Raw genomic sequence first — 21,145 nt, forward strand, 5'->3', positions numbered from 1 at the left:
CGTTCGATGATGGCGGACGCAACATAGTCATCTGTTGATGAAATCGAAACATTAATTTGCTTAGGGGGCTGTCACACAGGCTCGATCGAACGACTGCGATCAACCGACTAAGAAAACAAACCTACAGAGGGCAGTGGCACCAGTCACACAGCATCGATCGTCAGCGATCAACTACGAGCGATGAAGATCGACTGGTTTGTGAAAACAAACGTGTCCGTTTTTCAGTCGCAGTCGTTCGATGATGGCGGACGCAACATAGTCATCATCTGTTGATGAAATCGAAACATTAATTTGCTTAGTGTATGAAAACAAAGTGGTGTATAATCCTAGACTCCCTGGATATAGTAATAGGGAGACCGTGAATTTTGTATGGCATTCTATAGCGTCGAGAACTGGGACAAAAACTGGTAAGTAATTATTATATTTTTACGATTATCTTATGAATAGTGTTATCTTAGATTATTTATTGATAAAATATATTATACGGAATTGATTGGTAAAAAAAGTTATACTAGGAGAACTAGTAATTATCATTCTTGTAACTTAATTGAAGAAATGTTTGGAAAACATAAGCAGTGCTTTCCTAACCTCCATCTCGTACCGGTACCTAATGAAATGAATAGGCCTACCATTGTTCGCTTTAATGACAAATAAGTGTAGGCCTATGCCATAAGTAGGTCTAACATGTATATTTTCTTTGTCACAATATTCTGATTCATTGTTTCAGGAAAAAGTTGTGCCAAAACAAGGCAAATTCTGAAGGCTGGATATCGAACTTGGAGAGATAACATCCTCCCTCTCCTCCCAGGTTCTGCTGTACAGAAAACATAAAATGGGTCTACTTCAATGCTCTCAACTTTCTGGAACTCTTCATTGCTGGAAAAAGGTACAATTCTGTAATATTTATTTTTAAAAGTAGGCCTACACTACAGACCAGTGTTATAGTTGTGAAAGAGTGAGGGGAAGATTCAGTCTGTAGGCCATAAGTTCCACCCATCTGTTCATTAATTTATCAGATATAACTGAAAGTAATATAATATAATCCAACCTAACAATCATCTTACTAAAATAATTATTGAAAGTAACAATTTCTTAAGCAGAAGGCTTGTGTCCAGACTAAAATATAGCTCCAATTTAGAAGAATTGCATTAATATGTTGTTCATTTTTTTCAGTTCTGTAACAAACACATCTATGGAAGTGGCACCTGATGTGTGAGAGCCTTTTCACCAAGCTGAAATAGAGGAGGAGGAAGCAGAAATAATTTGTGTTGGAGGGGTCTTACTCCTACAGATCAGAAATTACTGAAGGGACTTCAACTTCCAGTCCAGTGGCTTCTGCTTCCACAAACAGCTCTGCCAGCAGTTAAAAATAAAAGAAACAGAAATGTGAAAGTGACAGTGACAGTGATGTGTTAAGTGAATATTTAGAAAAGATACTGAAAACTGAAAAGAAAATGTAATCAGTGTTATTTTTAGTGTCTTTGTGATGACGTGGAAAGAATGAGTGTACTAGGTCGAAGGGTTTTCAAAGTTAAAATTCAGGAAGTGTTGTATACAGTGTTAGATCAAGAAAGAATCAAATAAAATTTATGTTCTTGAGAAATGTTCTACTTTTTTAATTAAATCAGTTTTTGTTATACTTATCTATCAATATTTATTTGAATCCTCAGTGAGTTATGTGTATTAACACCTGATGGGAAAGAACCTTAACTCCAATTTTTTAAAATTATTAGCATTATTACAACATCTTAATTTGTATATTTTATGTGGTAGAACATGTATGGTTTACAAGGAAAGGAGTATTTTGAAATACATGTAGTAGGTCCCTTCTGTGTGTATGTAGTAAGCAGTTCTACAGCACAGGTGGTCTGAAACCAGACCGGCGTATTGATAGTTCTGTCCAAGAGCTGACTTCCTTCTTTTGGTACCTATACTGTTGATCACAACTGCAAACTCATTGCATTAGGTATGTACAGCACAGGTGGTCTGAAACCAGACCAGTGTAAAGACATGAGTAGTTTTGTCCAGGAGCTAACTGTCTTCTTACAGAATACTGTTGAACACAACTGCAAGCTCATTGCATTGGGTTTACTGCATCTATATTCAATGTTGCCTACTATACTGCCATCCTGGAAGAATACACATCCTAAATACCTATTTGAAATTATCTACCTGTTCCAATTTTGTATTCTCAACCTGACATTCAGTTCTACTACTCGTTCCTACTGCCATCACTTTAGAATTGAAACGACTAATTTTCATGTCATATTCATTGCATCCTTTTTGAAGTTGCAAGATATTAGATTGCACAGTTTCAATAGACCAAGTCGTTTGCATAGGACAAAATTCTTACTAGAGTTATACCTGACAGAATCCCTCCCTGCCACCTTATACCTTTGTAACTTAGGTAGCCTTTATCTCCTCATTCCAAGTACTCTCCTGCCATTGGTACCTGTCTGCACCAGCAATCGCTACTTTCATATCTGTTACCGTACTTATAATTTATTAATAACATATAGGCCTACAGGGGGCATCAAGGTAGACCGATTATTTTATTTCTTGTGCTGTAGATCCATATAAACAATGAAAAACAAAGATTTGTAACTATTTTGACAGGTGTTTCTACCAAACTTTTGTAGATTTTAATCTACAACATAAAAATCTGTATTTTGTGGGATGTGATATTAAGGGGATATGATGGCAGAACATGTACATATTTATAAAAAGTATATCCATATGACAGTTACATGCTTGTAACAAAAGGTTGAGTAGATTAATTACCCCGTAAGTCAATCCAAGATCTTAAAAGACCCATACACCCTACTCTGTCAAACATTAATTTATATAATTGGTATTTACAAACAGTTTTGACAGGCAATGTAAGATATAGCAAAATTAAATCATTTACCACCTGAGCAACAGGCCTAAATAACACTCTTCACTTCTAAAAATAGAAGGCAAGGTGCTTGTTATTAGCACCTATTATTTTTTGCAGTGTTTGGTTCTCATTTTGGGTTAAATTGAAGGCAAAGTTTTCATTTTCCTTGAACTGATTCATAAGGAAAGTATTTCAGGATGGATAGATAGGCTTGGTAGTGTTCATATCAGTAAAGAAGTTACATATGAACAATACACAGAAAGGCAAAATCAACATTGAGGTAAGAAAGAGAGTCCTACCAGACCTTTGCGGAAAAAGTTGTTACTCTGTACCAAGGAGTAACTTGGATGGAAGTGCAGGATTTATATTAATTGGTTTATTATTGTCAAGTGAGCAATTAGAGCAGCTTGCCAGTGCGAAGTTTGGGGGGACAGTACTTTATGCTTAGTGATGAGGGTAATAAACAAGACCTTGTGTGTAATTTACATGTAGTTGTGACAAGTATCAGTCTATTACACTGCCAACTTATTAGAACAATATTCCAGAAGCTTTTCCTATAGTTATTAAGCTAGTGTAGAGCACTAGCCTCACCTGAACTCCTCAAGAAATGTACACATATGTGAATACACAGAACCCCAAAGAGAATTTACTTTGGAAGAGATGTCCATAGACAACCTTTCTTCACAGCCATTTGGTAAAATTAGCTGCTTTTGAAGCTGCTGTAGTCTTCAATTATATAAATTAAGACAGGATTGTCATTCTTGCAAAGTTTGGATATGGACCTGGATTCTTTGCACAAAACACAGTAGGCCTACAGAAATTCAGCAACATCTTTGTCATGAAAGCAATATGATACTATTCTGAACATGGCACAATAACAAAGAAGACGAGAGGCAACAAGAGATTTGCAGAGGATCATGAGGGAGAGAAACAGTGTAAGGAACTCCAATACTTTTATCATTTTCACAATATTCAGAGCATATGTGCATTTTTTTTCTTTCAAAATTATTTACAGGATTGTAATGAAACTTGACACATTATTTCTACATTAGGTAATGTAAATTTTGACTGGAAGCATTTCTTGATATGTCTATTGTTTTGGTAGGTGGGATCTCACCAAGTGGTATGGAAAAAAAAAGCTGTTAACCTCCATCTAATAAACACCTCAAAATATCATTTGAAAAGACAGTAATTATGCTCCAAGATCCAGCATCATTAAAACAAATAAGCATAAATGGTATTAGTCTTATATTTGAAGTACAATGAGCCACTGTTGTGAGGCTTTTGTTGGAACTTTCACCCTGTCAAGAATTCTGGCTGTAGTGCTCTATGAATGGCATCACATATAATAGGAACAAATCCACTGATGTATTGTGAGCAATTCTAAATCTGTATGAGTCACCAATGTCCAGAAACCTGTAGGCCTAAATAAATATATTTCCACTGGTCATTGTAGCACCTTCAAATTATGAATTCAAATTGATGTAGCTACATAACCGTTTTCAGTCCTTTTTTATCAATACTTTATTAGAATCCTACAGAATGCAAAGAAATGTACCTGCCACTAATCCTTTATTTGATATATTTTGCCACGGACATACAGTAGTTGTTTCGGAGGTGGACATCACTTCTGACTTTAAACCTAAAAAAATCGTTGTGAATATTGAATTTAACGATAGTGTCAGCCTTTCCTCAGAACATATACTTTTCCTGTAATTTGTTTGCCTGATATTTATTAGTGACTACATTTTTTCCTCTAATTCCTTATACCGTAATTATTGATGAACATTCGGTACTAGTTCCTGAATTTTTCTTCGTCATTCCACAACGAAGGCACACTTTGGTGGAATTCTCCATGGCTCTTTACCTTGTCCACTGCGATCGTCTGGTTCTTTCCTTTCTCCTAATATATTCATAGGTTAGAATCATATTTCCACCCGAATTATCGCTTTCACAACACATTCTTTTTCTTCCGTGAATATGAATACGTCTGTAGCCTGTACGGTACTGGGCGGGAATATCAGCTGTTTCCGTGCAGTCGATCCCTCTCGATCGATGAGCAGTGTGACAAGGTAAATGAATTTAGTCGTTAGTACTCGATGCCAGTTGGTCGCTCTTGATCGTTCGATGCCCTGTGTGACAGCGGGCTAATTAGTCGTAATGTGATCACCATGTTGAAGGATGAGAAGTCACATGTTCTTACATTTCAGGTACGTCCAGTATTTAATAAAATATTCACATATAAATGATGAAATATATATGTAGGCCAAACAGAATTGTTAATGTATTGAGTTATGAAGAATTAGTACATGTTCTGCCGTCAGTGATGTGTCGTAATACGTCACGATTCGCTACCAAATTTCTTCTGATTTTTTTTACTTTTGAAAGTTGGCATGTCTGCATTAGGAAAGAAGTCTAAAAAGAGAACATAAAGAATTAGGTAGAAGCCTTCGAGCATACAAATAGATAGAGGGGGCGCTGCCAGCAGAACGTGGCGCCAAGATACAAATCAGCTGATGTTGGGCACGTATCGTAAATTGCGCGGGCCATCGGTGTAAGCGGGGAGATTTCAAGGATTCATTGTCGACAAACTAGACCTTTTCTATGCAATTTTGATGTGTTACAAACATAAAAAAACACGTATTTTCGTTTATGTGATAAGTGAATTACACCAGTCTGAAAGAATATAGCAAAAATAGTCACTTCTTGCTCTGCTTATAATTGCAGTCAGAGATTTGAAAAGGGGAGTAAGATATTTTTTCACGGGTAAAGATTAAAATCTGTAACTGAAAAGACACTGTCTTGATTTCGTACAGTATCTAGGCTGCCAGGGAAAACGAGTATAAGTCAGAAAATGACTTGTACTCTTCTCCCATACATAGATATTAACATGTTTACTTGTACCGTTGGGACCAAATGAAATATTAGGCCTTGGTACATATAGTTTAGTTATGACTTATAACTACATCGTGGACATATCTTACTTTGAACTTTTTTGACATAATCGTTTTACTTGGTAGCCTAAATTTATTTCTGGACCTCACAGCACAGTCGTAAGTCGAGCACCCTGACTACGCGGCTGAGCCGGATTTCCGGACATAGAAAGTTCTAATTCCGGTGCTGACTGGCCATCCTTAGAGTAGTGGTTTTCCAATACTCCTTCCAGGAAAATACCAGGATGGTACCTTGTTTAAAGCCCCCCCCCACCAACCTACCTGAATCCTAGACCTTAAAAACTAGTTACACACACTAGGTTATCAGACAAATTCAACAAACACCTGAGGATGAGGGGATGATGGCCAATATGTCCCAAGCCACTCAAATGAAGTAACATCATCATTTATTTAATGTAAGGTATAAATGTTTGGGGAGGGGGAATAATATTGGGTTATTGTGGGATACATTGCTGGATATCACCCTCTAAGCATAACTGATTATGTTATTAACTTATTTCAGTTTCCCTTCAGACCCCAAATTGCTGAAGAAATGGGTCATGAATATGAACATAGAGGGTTTTCAACCATCAAAATTTAGTAAACTTTGTTCAAAGCATTTTGAACCTAGCTGCTTCGACAAAGAGAGGTTTGGCCATCCATTTCCACTGAAAGGATCAGTTCCAACTGTTTTTGAATTTCCAGAACACCTGAACAAACATTCCAGGCATCGTAAGCCACCTAAAAGTCGAAACACCCCTTGCACTTCATCTTTACTTCCAGTAATTGAAAGTAATGATAACTGAGCAGCATGCTCCATCCACTGAAAACATTCCCAATACTAGTTCTAACATTCCTGGCAAATCTAAAAAAAAAGTATTACATTGGTGATTTTGAAGAAAGTGACATGAATTCCCCCAAAAAGGCAAAGAGATGTCTCTTCAATGCACACAGCACAATTTGTTCTCAAAACCTACTGAAACTAAAAACAAGAATTAAGAAAATAAATAATTAATTAAATTCATTGGTGGCTCATTTACAGAAGGAACTAATGATAAATGAAAATGCTGCAGCAATGTTAAAATTCAGTAAAACTCTTTTATATTCAGTACATTTGTTTATTTTTCCAGATGTGTGCCACATGCTGAAATTGGTGAGGAATTCTTTGGCTTCTTTTGGCACAATTTTTAACAGTGAAGGTAATGCCATAAAATGGACATATGTAGAAAAACTAGTGGAAATACAACTAGAAGAGGGATTAACACTTGCTACTAAGATTCGTAGTGCCATATTAATTGGGAATCGGAAAAGATGAAAGTCAAATTAGCAGCCCAAACTTTGAGTAACAGTGTGGTTCAGTTACTCAGGTATTTGAAAAATTCAGGGTATGATTTATTTGAAGACTGTGAAGCTACAGCTGAATTTGTAGACATTTTTAATAACTTATTTGACAGTTTGAACAGCAGGAATATATTACAAAAGGGATTTAAGTGTGCATTCTCTCCCAAAACAGAGGTTTTTATAAAGGATTTCCTCAGCAAGGCAGAATCATACATCATGCAGCTATTAAAATCAAGTTCTTTAGACTCTTCTGTTCTTCACTCAAGAAAGAAGACTGGATTTCTTGGATTTTTGGTGTGCATTAGAAGTTGCCTTGGCCTCTATAAGTATTTAGTCCTCAGTGAGCAGCATAAATTGAAATACCTGTTATTGTACAAATTCAGTCAGGACCACTTGGAGGTACTGTTCTCTGCCATTAGAAGGAGAGGTGGTGAAATCAATAACCCTACTGCTGCTCAGTTTAAAGCTGCGTACCAAAGATTGCTGGTTCGCCAAGAGGTTAAAGGAGCAGATTCAAGCAACTGCATTGCCTTGGATCAAATTAATATATTGAGTGCATCTAGCTCCGAGCCCAGTTCAGATTTACAGTGTCATGCAATTCTCGCAGTATCACAGGATAGGGTTGCAGATATCCCACTAATTCCAGGTTTTGATCATGACTACTGTACTCATCCAGCATTTGAACAGTTGTCCCCATATGTGAGTGATGTGACATACCGGTATATTGCTGGATTTGGAATGCACTATGCTTGAGTGCTCTGAGGAGTGCCACAGAGAACTACACAGACTACGCTTTAATCAAGGAGAAGATGTACTCTGGAGATGAGGGATTAATCGTGCCCTCCTAAGATGTGATAGTGTTGTGTAAGGTGACTGAAAGTGCACTCAGAAATATTAATGTACTAAGGAGCAAAGAAGTTTGTTGAGGTCAGTGAATGGAACCTTGTTTTATTGTATAAAGGACCATTTACTTGAGCAAGAACTTGCACAGAGCCATGAAATTGACTTGGTTAAGTTAATTGTGAAGTATTATGTCAATTCCAGAATGCGACATGAATGTGCTAAGGAAAAAGAGAAAAGAGACATGAAAAAAAGTAAGAAGTGTATTGAACAAATAGATATTGTTCAATCATCAGTGATTTAGGACAGTATTGTGAAGACATGCAGTTCTGTGGTTTTCAAAACATTCCTGATCAGCAGCCTGGAGAAGAATGGTGAATAACTTACATGTAAATATTTGTTTCCTGCGTTCTATCAGCCATTTGGGTATTAACTGTCTGCAGCTGTTTTGGTGACTTGTAGCCTACATGACTTCCTGTCTTTCATCATATTGTACATTTTGAGGATAGTTTTGTGAATGTTACATCTAATTAGGCTTAACTAGCCTACCTCAGTTATAGTTTGATATAGCCTGAGTATTTAGAACAGCTGAACAACATTTGGTGTGTGTGTGTGCTTTTTCATATCTGATAGTGGCTGATAACCTAGATGTTAGGCCCTGTAAAACAATAATTATCATCATGCCTAAATGTACATCTGCAAACTAAATGTGAAGGTCTGTGAATAAGTGTGATGATGGTGATAGCTGTTTTTTTAAATAACAGAACCTTGAGGTTATCACCTGCATTATTGGTAATTTCAAACTTTCTTTGACCCTAATTATTATAGGTGCAGAGGGGACGATTGCGTTATTATCGGTCACGTTTCTTGATTTATAATGCTTAACCAGCATTAAATCGGCCTTATTAGAAATGCAGGTTATTGGTATGTTTGTTGAGTTTATTATTTGCAGCACTGTGAAAATATTTTTAAAATAACTATTTCAGACGAATATTACGGAGAAGAATTAAACTTGTGAAATTAGGAGAACTAAAATAGTTTAACAACGTGAGACCTATTCGCATCACCGTATCGCTTAACTGATACATAAACACATCAGAATATCACACATATAAAATGATACTTAACATTTTTCATACAAAAAAGGAATGGAAATATTCCTAGGGGATTGCATTTATCACCATCTTCAATAGTTTAAATCAATTAATCATAAGGAGCACGCTTAAATCGGGATTTAAAAACACTCCGCAATGCTCTTCTTATGGAAGACCGCCTTGTTTTGCCCTACATCAGCTGATCACTCAGAGCTTGATGTTGGTGCCACGCTTGGCCGGTAGAAACATACGGAGCGCCCTCTCTATCTATTTCTATGCTCGAAGGTAGAAGCTAGAAACAAAAGAATATTAAGTTTAATTGATATAAATATATAAGTACGCGCACCCCTGCTGGCCCCATTGTATGGGTGAATGCACTAGAGAAACTACTGTCAATATCAAAGGGTAAGAAGGGTCCACCTATCAATATACTGCTGCTCCCTCTCAACAATCAGTCTGGTGTTGGTATCCGTACCAAGTGCATGCAACTTACGAAGAACATAGGGACATTCACTTCAAAACAAATTTAAAAGTCACTACAACTGATGAAAAGGAATACCTATTCAAATTACGAATGTTCCCCTTAAAGCTACATAAGTCATTACCCATATTACTGAACAAACATAAATTATCAATCAAGTTGCTCGTCTACACAGATAAGGAATCCAACTCTCAGATCAACTCAAGAACATTGGCTACTGTAGGAATGACGAAATAGTTTGGCATCAACCACAGCAGTTTTGATGTGTTATTTAGTTTCAAGTTTGAATATGTTGTTCGAACCTCATCAATGTTTAAATTAAGATTGTAAATTGTGTCATACCCGAGTGTTTATATTATTATTGATTATATGTGTGCTTATGACTTCCATTGGAGCATGGCTGAAGATGACCCAATATAGATGGGTCGAAACTAGTCCTAGTTTTATAAGACAATATACTGTACATTCTAATGGTATTGAAGATGTGGACCCTTCCTACCCTTTAATAGTGATCAATTGTCAATACGGACCATAATGAAATTCATAACTTATGACTAGTGAAACTATGCGAGGACTGCCAATAACTGGACTGCTGCAGTAAACATCAACTATTGGGAAGGAAGGAGGGAAGTGTTGCTGAGGGACGAGTAGACTGGGAAAAAACAATCTTCCTGTTTCTATTTGCTGGAAAAATATTTTGTTGATTCCTTCAAAAAGAATACTAAATTTATCAGTTATTTCATTGAGATTATAATTAGGGTTGATCTTCTGATCAATATGAATATAGATATTTTCATAAATATTCATATTCATTGATTGCCTTTATTAATCATACATAAAATTGCCAAGTCTTGGTTTATAGATGAAAAAGAATGATTAAAGTCTGACATATGAACACTTATGGCTCACTTAATTTTACTTATGACTTTGGAGCAATCCTGCCTTTTACAAAACACATCTTTCTGTATTTCTTTGACATCAAGAACAAAGTTTTCTAAGGACTTGTAAGTTAAAATAATATCGAACTTCTAATGCAAACCTTGGACTATCACTGAAAAACAATGTTTTATATAATTATAGATTATAATTTTCATGTGAGATTTTTTGTTTTTTTATCTTTCAAATATTTTTGGAAATTGTTCATGATCTTCATAAAGCTGAAGATGCCCTATGCACACAACCATTGAGAACCTGTGAATAGCCATTGGCAAACATCAGAGAGATTGGGTTCATTATTTCCCCCTATTCCTCTTGGCATACCGGTGTGCAGTGGACGAGGCAAAGTGATGCACACCAGCAAGGACATTGTTTGGAAGATTTAGTGTTTGACCTACACAAGGGATCATCCTGCCCTGATCGACCAATACTGCCTAGATCTGGCAAGAAAACTGGAGGATGTATACGCCACTGTCTCGAAGAGATAGAGTATAAAAAGCGAATGAATGAAGGCACAATACGACCAACAAGCAGAAGCAACCAGTTATCATGAGAATGACCTAATTTGGCTGTATAATAAGGAAGAGAGACTTATTTCCCAAGCTACAGAACGTGTGTGTGAAGGCCCTTACCATGTTTTGAAGAGAATAAATGACATCATCAATCACATACAATGGAGCTCAAGATGCAAGTTGAAGGTGGTGCATCTGGACTGATTGCGCCTTACCAAGGAACAGCTGAAGAGAATAACTGGTCGGAATGATCAGCTTTTGAACGGGAGCAGTGTTACATGATCATGCAATTGTCAGTCCTCTGGAAGCCCTCCTCCGGTATTTCTTGGAAGAAGTGAGTGAATCAGTATGGGGAGGTTACGGCCAGCTTGAAGACATAATAAGACAGCCAGTGCTTCTATTGTGGTTTTTGTCTGGTGTCTTAGTGAATTTTCTGGAAGGCAAAACTAGAACGCTCCAATTTTGACTGCACCCCGAAAATACTAGAACTTCCATCACTGGATATATAAAAGCAATGATGTTGTGGCAAGTGTTGACTAGTCAGTTATGAGTCATGATCCAGAAGTCCAGAGTGTGGAGCGGTAATGTGAATTGGTTGTGTAAGTTATAGATCTTGCCTGGATTTAACACAAGTGTGTAGTGCACAGTTGTGCATTGTGATAGCCAGCGGATGGAGATTCAAATCTGTCTACATGGAACTTCTGTGTAAAGTGTCTGCTCAGTAGCGTAGCCACGATTTCACTTTGGGGATGGGGGGGGGGCACTCATGGAGAATTTTATTTTGATAGGTGTCCAAATTTCCAGAGTTTAGGTGGTGTAGAAAACATAAAAAGGAAATTCTTGTCCTTAGATCCAAGTAAAAGTGGCGGATTCCGGAAGCTAATAGTAATCTTCTTATTCTCCTCTTCCCCCGCTTTTCCCACATCTATGGGGTCGCGGGTGCGAACTGTGCCGCACATGTGGATTTGGCCCTGTTTTAGGCCGGATATCCTTCCCGACGCCAACACTATATGGATGGATGTAATCACTGTTGTGTGTTTCTTTGGTGGTTGGTAGTGTAGTACGTTGTCTGAATATGAAGAGGAAAGTGTTGGGACAAACGCCTAGTCCCCGAGCCAGAAGAATTAATCAGACGCGATTGAAATCCCCAACTCGGCCAAGAATCGAACCCGGGACCCTCTGAACCAAAGACCTCAACAATGATCATTCAGCCAATGAGTCGGACTCCGGAAGCTAATATTAATATTGTAATGGAATTACAATTATTACTCCGTGGGGTACAAGTACTCTGCATTATATTTATGCGCCGTGACCATTGTCTGCATCTCTACGAAAACAAATATCGGAAGGAATGATCTTTCTTAATGGCTAATGGTGAGACATCTAGCGGTCAACTCAGAACTTGAGTGGAGAGCTCACTAAGCGGTGCTGCTATCTGGTCGCGACAAGTGAAGTATGAGGTCGACAATTAAATCTTAGCAGCAGTTGTTTGGATTTTGGCATTCTTGTGGATGAATGGAAATAAGACGCTTGCTTCTGGAGCGTTTTCTTGTATAATATTGTCAAGAAGAAGGAAGAATGATCGTGGGACTAGATCCGGGGTGATGTTTTCCCAATCTGGGCGTTAGGCCTGAAGAATTTGAGTTATTTTTTGATATTGATTTTGATTCATGCTATCGTCCGACCTTGTAAGTTAATCTAACCGTTTCTGTACTGTTAACCTACCGAAAGGTGAGTGCTGTAATCACGCTATGGGACGTGGACACCTTTAAATGTAAGGATATGTAAGAAAGTCTACAGTTGATTTTGAACTTTTCGTGGTTGTTTAAAATTTAAAAATTGAGAATCGGGTCTTATTCAATCTACCTTATTTTCATACCCTCGGGGTTTCAATTTTAATATATGGATGATATTATTTTTTCCTTTAATTCAGTTATTTCTAATTTTCATATCTGTAAAGGTATATTTACGTTGAAGAGCTCTCAACTAACCTATCATGTAAGTAGTCTCTGAATAAGCTTATATTGCTTGAATTTCATTTCCTTAATGTCATAATAATTATATTAATTATTTGAAATATTTTCAAGACATCTTGGCCAAGTATAAGAAAGAAAAGTGTTTTCAGGGAAGGCTTATCTAATGAATTACTCGGTTTTCAAATTCTCATTTGATTTCGGTGGTCGTCATCTGTTTCTCTTCGATGTCATAGAATGCACACGTGACATTTTGCCTTGCAATGTTGAAACTGACATTTGAAGGTCAGATGATTATTATTATTATTAATGGTTTTGACTGTCATCTGATTTTGGGGAATGAGCTTGACTGCACGCAGATGTGTTACTGCTGAGATTGATTTATTTTATTTGAGCTGAGTTACCGCCCCTTGGGTGATATTGGAGTAGTTTGTTCTACTTCTGACTTTATTGCATGTTCTTGAATTATTATTGATTCGATATTTGAAATTGTGTGATTTCTGCGGGTTATGACCTTTTGCGGGGCAATTTATTTAACCGAGATACTTCATCAGAAGGTTCTTCACTGTTCAATTCCTCAGAAATCTTGAGATTTTCAGATTGTAACGATTTAATTTAATCTAAATTAACCTTCAACTTACAATTATTAATTTTTCTGTGGTCTTTTCGTTTTCTTTTAAGAGGTTGACGGCAGAAGTTCAATATTCCTTATTCTTTTAATTAATCTAAAAAGGTCGGAAGTTATAAATTATTTGGATAATTAAAGTTTGTTTCTCAAAATTATTGACGAATTATTATTTCAGCCAAGTTTAATTAATTAAGCTTAATTTAAGTTGATTCACAAGACCTCTTGTGTTCAGTGCTTCCACAATCGGCGACGTTCTTTTCTCTGGATTATGGTATGTTTTTCTGGTTTTATGTTAATTTAGTATCTTATCTGAAGACGTGCCAACACTCTTGCTTTGTATATCTTGTGTTGTGGGAAATATACGTTATATATAAAATGCATAATAAAAGTACATTTGTTAAAACTCCTAGGGTGTCTGGACTCCTTGGATGACAACCCCCTCCCGGCTACCTCTGTTACTCCCATTCCAACATAATTGCAGCATTTCATATATTCCGAGTACAAGTGAAATGAATGCAAGAATAAACAGTGTGAGTAAAGATGCAATATTCTGGTTTAAAATAAATACGGTAATGTTATTATAATAATGGTCATGTGATAAGCAATAAAGAAGTGACATTTTATACAAATAATGCGGCAAAGAAATACACACACAAACACACACGTTGAATACAGGTTTCTCGCCCTACTTGTCCAGGGCTAGATGATGAAGCGAAGAGAATGATGGCCCACCATGACTCGTTTTAAAAGTTCAATCCCTAACTGATCTAGAGAAATGTAAAATTCTTCTGTTATGTTAGATGAGTATACCAAACCAAATTTCAACATAAATGAAATTACACAAAAAACTAACATCAATACAGTCATCCCTGCCCTAAAAAAAATGGTTACCTTAAAGGCCGGTCTCCACTGATTAACATTTAACAACATGTTAAATGTTAAAAATGTTAAATGTTAACTGGTGACACCATCAACATGTTAAATGTAAAATGTTGAACGCTGTTTCATTTAACATTGTGTCCACATTTAATGAACATGTTAAACTTGACCTTCTTTGTTTGTATATAGGTAGTTCATCATATCAAATTTCCGGTAATTCATTTAGGCGGTGTCTAGTATTTTCAAACAAAGACAATGGACTCAGATGAAGAGGATTTGTTATTGCCACTGTTGCTTCTTGTTATGATTTACAAATGCACTCTTATTAGACACATTTCATCCCCTCATCCTGCTCACTGCTTCAAAAGCAAACCACTTTGAAGAATAAACTTCGTCCGCTCCCGCCCCCCCCCCCCCGGCCGCCTTCCGATTTTTCTGTTGTTTTTTTTCTTTTGCAATACTCGACTGTACTGGGAGCGGAGGGACGCTAGTTTCTTTTTTTTTTTCGATGCACTCGCAGGAATAATTCTAGATAATTTAGAGTTCCTGGAAACTGTCGGCTTTCTTCGCTTTATCTCTGTATTCCTTTGATGAGACATACCACAAACAAGGCCTTTCTATTATGTCATTTATTAAGTATAAAATATTTTTTCTCCACTCCATTTCTGACTATAAATTTTAGTATAGTGCAGAGAGAACGATACGCGTGTGCGTACCGGTACTGTATTTGTAGCTTATAACAAAGAGAATGAGTGTTGCGGAGTGTTGTAACTATAATCCTACTTCACGAGAAGCACTTCGTTTGCGTCGTTTGGTTATCTGTTGACATGGAAATGGCAAGGAAGTTGCCGAAGCTGTCCCAACATCTCACGAACAAGTAATTGACTTGACATGTTTTCCACTTGGAGCGGAAAACACGCCAACATGTTAAAAGTGTTAACCTCAACATTCTGAGTTAACATGCAAAGTCAATTGGAAGACACAATCACAATATACATGTCAATTGTAACATGTTAAATTTAACATGTTGGTGTTAAATGTTAATCAGTGGAGACCGGCCTTAAGATAATCAATAAACAAAACATGACACGCGACAGAGAAACATCAAATGACACATCTAGTTCCACCCCTACCCCACAACAGCAACTCTCCCTACCCCTCCTACCCTTCCCCACACAGCAGTTAGTATGAGCCCAAGACGGACACGAAGCAGTATACAACGGGCTCGCATATCAAACACAACTCAACCACACCAATAACAGTAAGTACATATTCAAATTAGCACACACATTCCTTAGACATTCCTCCAACATAAAATATCACTCACAGCTCAATTTTATCTGCCACAGATGATTATAACATGACTGCACAACTTCAGATGGGAAAGGAGCCACCACTTTGAATCCAATGCCACTCAAATTTTACAGATGTCACAGGACAACATGATTCAATTTTAACATAAAACTACAAGATTCAACACACAGCAGAGCTGAATTAACACATTTTATCTTAATTGTATCCATACACCTGGCACTCTTTTTAAACTTGAAAGTGCTTTATTCAATATATATACTTGAAGACAAAATCTTTTTTATACATATAATGTGATAATTTTATAAGCAAATCATATCATTCAAGCTCCAAAAACATCAACCAAGTGTACAACTACGAAAATAAGACTTGAACACAGAACTTAACCGATGAACTGAATAACATGCAAGACACGAACATTCATGTGCATGAAGTGTTCCTATATGTATTGTTTTTATCTTACATACTTATAAGCTAGTTTTTAGTGGAGATAGTGTTTTACAAACTAATTTTAAGACTTAAAGCATATCATATAGGCATACAATTGCATTGTCACACATAGAGACACACACGCCAGTTCCCGTTTTGACATGCCCCATTTGGACGAGACCAAATAGTTGTTATCATATGGCATTTCCCAGACAATGTAATCTTAATCATACCTTCATGATCTATATGTATATGTGAATGTATTGTTCAGCTGAAGATGACCCTATGCTATGTAGGGGGTCAAAACCGGTACTGTAGCATAATAAGCGCAATAAATAAGTACTGATAGGTGAAAGTCCTTTCCTATTTCTAATTGTGTAGTTCGTTAATACGGATATGAAGATCATAGATTACGATAAAGAATTCATCGGGATTGGAGTCTTCAGTAGCAAAAGAACATGAAAGTCATTTCGAGGAAGTAAACCTTGCAAGGCAGAGTATTTCAGTCCAGGTACTACTCTCAATCTCATGTACTCTGCCTATTTCAGATGGCTGACCAAGAAGAGGAAGAAAGCCAAAATTTGAAAATCAAACGCAACAACGCGAGAGAAACTGAATGCATTTCGTTCGATTTGGAACAGACATTGCCACTCCCGAGAATACCGAAAAATATAGTGTTTTATAAACGCCAACTTTGGTTGTATACCTACGGTATTCATGATTCTAAGGACAAAGGATTTCGTTACGTGAGGGTGGAAGGAGATACTGGAAGAGGAGCCAAGAAATTGGATCGTGTTTAAGAAAACACATACTCGCTCATGTATCACCAGAAACAACACATTTGATACTTTGGTCAGATTCATGTGGCGGCCAGAATCGAAATATAAAAATAACTTTCTTGCTGAAAACGATTTTAGAAGAACATCCTAGCCTACTGACTATCATAAAACGCTTTCTAGATCCTGGCCACAGTTTCCTGAAAAAATGACTCGGACTTTGGTGATATTGAGTCTGCTTTGAGGTTCCAGCAACGTCTCTGTGTGCCAGAAAATTAAATTAAAATAATGAAGTCTTGCAGAAAGAGAAATCCTTTACAAGTCCTTCAGATGGTAAAGGAAGATTTTGTAGGTACGTCAGCAATAGAAGGCGCAATCACCAACAGGAAGAAAAGCATTGAGGGTGAAAAGGTAAACTGGTTACTGTTCAAGGAAATCCAGCACAGGAAATCAGAGCCTCTGTCAGTTTTTGTGAAAAGTGATCTAAGGCAGGACACCTACATGGAAATAAACATTGGGAAAAGGACTGACTATTATAATTTGTATCATTCAGTTATGAAATCAATCAATACTGATCTGCATTTAGGGCAGTCACCCAGGTGACAGATTCCCTGTTTGTTGGAATAACTTACCAAGGGAGATGTTCAATAAATTTGCAATTTCTTTGAAATAATTTAGGAAAAGGCTAGGAAAACAACAAATCTCTAACTCCCCTTCCTATAAATGAATATTTGCCAAAGTTTGTCCTCTTGAATTCCAACTTTATCTTCATATTGTGATCCTTCCTACTTTTTTAAACGTCACTCAGACTTATTGGGTACTTGATTCCCCTGCATACTAATTTTTGTCAGCTGTAAATTGCGCCCAGACTGTCTTAACACACACACACTCAGAAATACGACGATCAATACGACGAAGAAAGTTGAAAATCCGCAACTTATATACCCTCAGGGAAGGTTCGAGAGGATTCTGGACTAATCCGGACGCACCATCTCAATTTTATTGGCAAATTCAAAAGATAAACTCAAGAAGCCTGTGATAGGCTGAAAAATAATTACAGAAAATTCCTAATTGGTTAGATTCAAAACTAGCGGAAAAAGAGAGAAGTGTTGCAAACCTAAAATTACATAAATAACCAAATGAAAGTTGAGAAAACCTATAAACACAACATTTCTTTCAATAAAAATTGTTCTTCCTTGCACCAGATTGCGTGATCTCAGTTTTGTAATGACATCTATGGAGAAAAGTTCAAACTCCTTGAAGTAAACAAACACAAAGCAAATAAATTCAGTCAGTTTAGGCAACTTCACAATAACACAATTACTCAATACTTCCATAGTGACATCTGATTAATGTCCCAAATTTCTGTAGTAGCAATTTCACGTTTTCGTCGATAGAGGAGTTCATAAAGGCGCTTCTTTTGAATTTGCGGGTTGAGGTGTACCTCCCAGGACAATAACTATTGCTGGATTTCTCGTTTGTTATAGTCTATGTATCATCAACATAATGTAACGTGACCTAAGATCCGAAAATGTTCCAAGTGATCCAAGTATATATTGGCTAGAATGCCTGAGGCCGGGGCTCCCACGGGGAGGCCTTCTGTTGGTATATTTTGTTGTTAAAAGAAAAATAGTTATGATTAAGCACAAATTTCAGGATAGTCATAAAATCCTCTATGTCCAGTACACTAATGCGTTTATGTTCTAATAGGTTCGTTTTAATGATCTTGATAGTTTCTTCTATGGAGATGTTGGTATACATGTCTTTGATGTCGAAAGAACATGTAACATAAGAAGGAGCTAGTTTGAAATCCTTAATTGTCTTGCAAATATCAATCACACTTTTAATATAAATTTTAGTGTGAAAAACATCATTTTGTGTTAAAAACTTGTGAATAAACTGAGAAGTGTCGGCCTCCGGATCCCAAGACAGCGGGTTCAAACCCGGCAGAGGTAGTCGGATTTTTGAAGGGCGGAAAAAAGTCCATTCGACACTCCATGTCGTACGATGTCGGCATGTAAAAGATCTCTGGTGACACATTTGGTGTTTACCCGACAAAATTCATTAAATCTCAGCCATAGACGCCCAAGAGAGTTTCGGTTTACCCGGTCTGCCATCTAGTGGGGGCCTAGAGTAAAACGGAACGTCGAAATTGACGAGCAGACAGCCAGATGGCGTCAAATTGAAATGTCTGCACACGGTAGCTGAGGCCATACGATTATTATTATTATTATTATTATTATTATTATTATTATTATTATTATTATTATTATTATTATTATTATTATTATTATTATTATTATTATTAACTGAGAAGTTTTATAAGTGGGGATCTTGTGAAAATTGATTATGGGTCTAATGGGTACGTCCTTTTTTGAAGCTTGGGCATGGCCTTTGCCCTTGGGAGTCCTGGGTTCATATTTACAAGTTTTTGTGCTTCCTGATCATTTAGAAGGAAAGATATTTGCTTGAGTATTCCTTTCAAACTTCTTTGTGTTCGTGTGGTAGGATCTTTATCTATGACCTTGAACTTATTATTATTGGAGAATGTTTTGGACTTTTCAATGTATTCAGTTTTATTTAATGTGACTACTATTCCTCCTTTGTCTGCTTTTGTTATGATTATATTACCTTGTCTGATTTACCGTAGTATTATCATGGGCCATCTTTAATCCATTAATTAGGGAAGGATTTTTTCTTTGCTTCGTATCTCAAATCGTTTTGGACTTCAGCTTGGAGAGTCTGTATAGCCACTTCAGTTTCTGTTAATGTTAGGATTAAATCCTTACCTTTGTTGATGCTGTGCCAATTAAAATTTGGGCCTCTACTTAACACTTGTAATTCCTGTTCTGTGAAGGCTGCTTCTGACAAGTTTTTAACTGGGGGTGGATGTCTTTCTTGGTTAAAGATTAATTTACACTGTGGCTTGCTTTCTCTTTTGGGATCATTACTTTTAAGGTCCTCTAAATTCTTATTAAGAGTTAATTGTTTCTTTTCCATTAAAGTATTTACTTTATCCCTACTGTGTTTTAGAAAGGAGTCCCATTCTAGCGGCAATAAGGCTGCTGAAGCTGAGAGGTGTGCTAAATATAATTCACGATTAAGGAAATGTTTCTTTTTGTCATGAATTTATTTCTCTTTTTATCCAAATCTGATTAACCATTTTTTGTTGCATATTGATTCTGAACGTGCATTATTCTTTTGGGTCCCTTTTAGAAATCTTGGTACCAAGTCATTTTTTGAGACATTCTTTGAGAAACATTATATCTTTGCGCTATTTCCTGCCTAGTTAGCATTTGTATTACAAAGTATCTACTTATGTCCATATCGATATGACAATCAAAGAAACATTTTTTATCCACCTAATCGATACTTTATTTGCCTTTGGCAATTTTTTATAAAATTATTAACAGTACATGTTTCGACTGCTTTGCAGTCATCATCAGCTGTATTTACATAAGCTTAGATGTAAATAAGGTAAAAATAAGCTACTTAAGGTATCTTTGCACATAATTTTTATATGATTTTTATCATACCTAAGTCTGCGTATTGGGTTTTTCATGTGTAGATATTACCAGAATATATAGATGTCATAGGCCTATGTAAGAGAGATTGGGTTAATTTTTAGTTTGAAAAGTTTCATTGCAGAGGCAAGGGATAGCTTGGATAAATGTTGTATGTCCTGCATTGCTCTAGTAGCTTGAATTACCCTTTCTTTGATGTGGGTAGTGAAAAATTTTAAAATTTATTGACATTTACTAGTTGAAACGTGTATCTGTACATTATCTCCTCCTACCAATCTTCATCCTTTGCTGTGAAATGTATCTGTACATTATCTCCTCTTACCAATCTTCATCCTTTGCTGTGAAATTCAAGGGACTCTGTTTTCTAGAGGTTAATTTCCAATTCATTGGTCATTGTGCACGTTGTAAGATGTTAAAAGATATTCCAGTTCTTCTTTGATGTAGAAGGGCCATCCACATATGTATAAATATTTACTTTTGTGGAACTGGCAATGCAACTTATATCTGCTGTAACCATATTTTAAAAAATGCAGCTTAGAGGATTCCCCTGTAGAACCAGATTGATTGCTGAATTAGTTGTGATAGAATAACACTATCACAGGGCAAGTTG

General features: G+C 36.6%; 1 long non-coding RNA gene across 1 annotated transcript; it reads left to right on the forward strand.

Annotated features, from left to right (window-relative positions):
* Nucleotides 1–272: 272 nt before the first annotated feature.
* On the forward strand, nucleotides 273–1,571 carry LOC137501474 (uncharacterized). The gene is made up of 3 exons (XR_011018560.1): nucleotides 273–407; nucleotides 728–886; nucleotides 1,174–1,571. It is a non-coding gene; the product is annotated as an uncharacterized lncRNA (long non-coding RNA).
* The last annotated feature ends 19,574 nt before the right edge of the window (nucleotides 1,572–21,145 follow it).

This window comes from Anabrus simplex, chromosome 7 (assembly GCF_040414725.1).
Source record: "Anabrus simplex isolate iqAnaSimp1 chromosome 7, ASM4041472v1, whole genome shotgun sequence".
NCBI classification, from domain to species: Eukaryota; Metazoa; Arthropoda; class Insecta; order Orthoptera; family Tettigoniidae; genus Anabrus; species Anabrus simplex.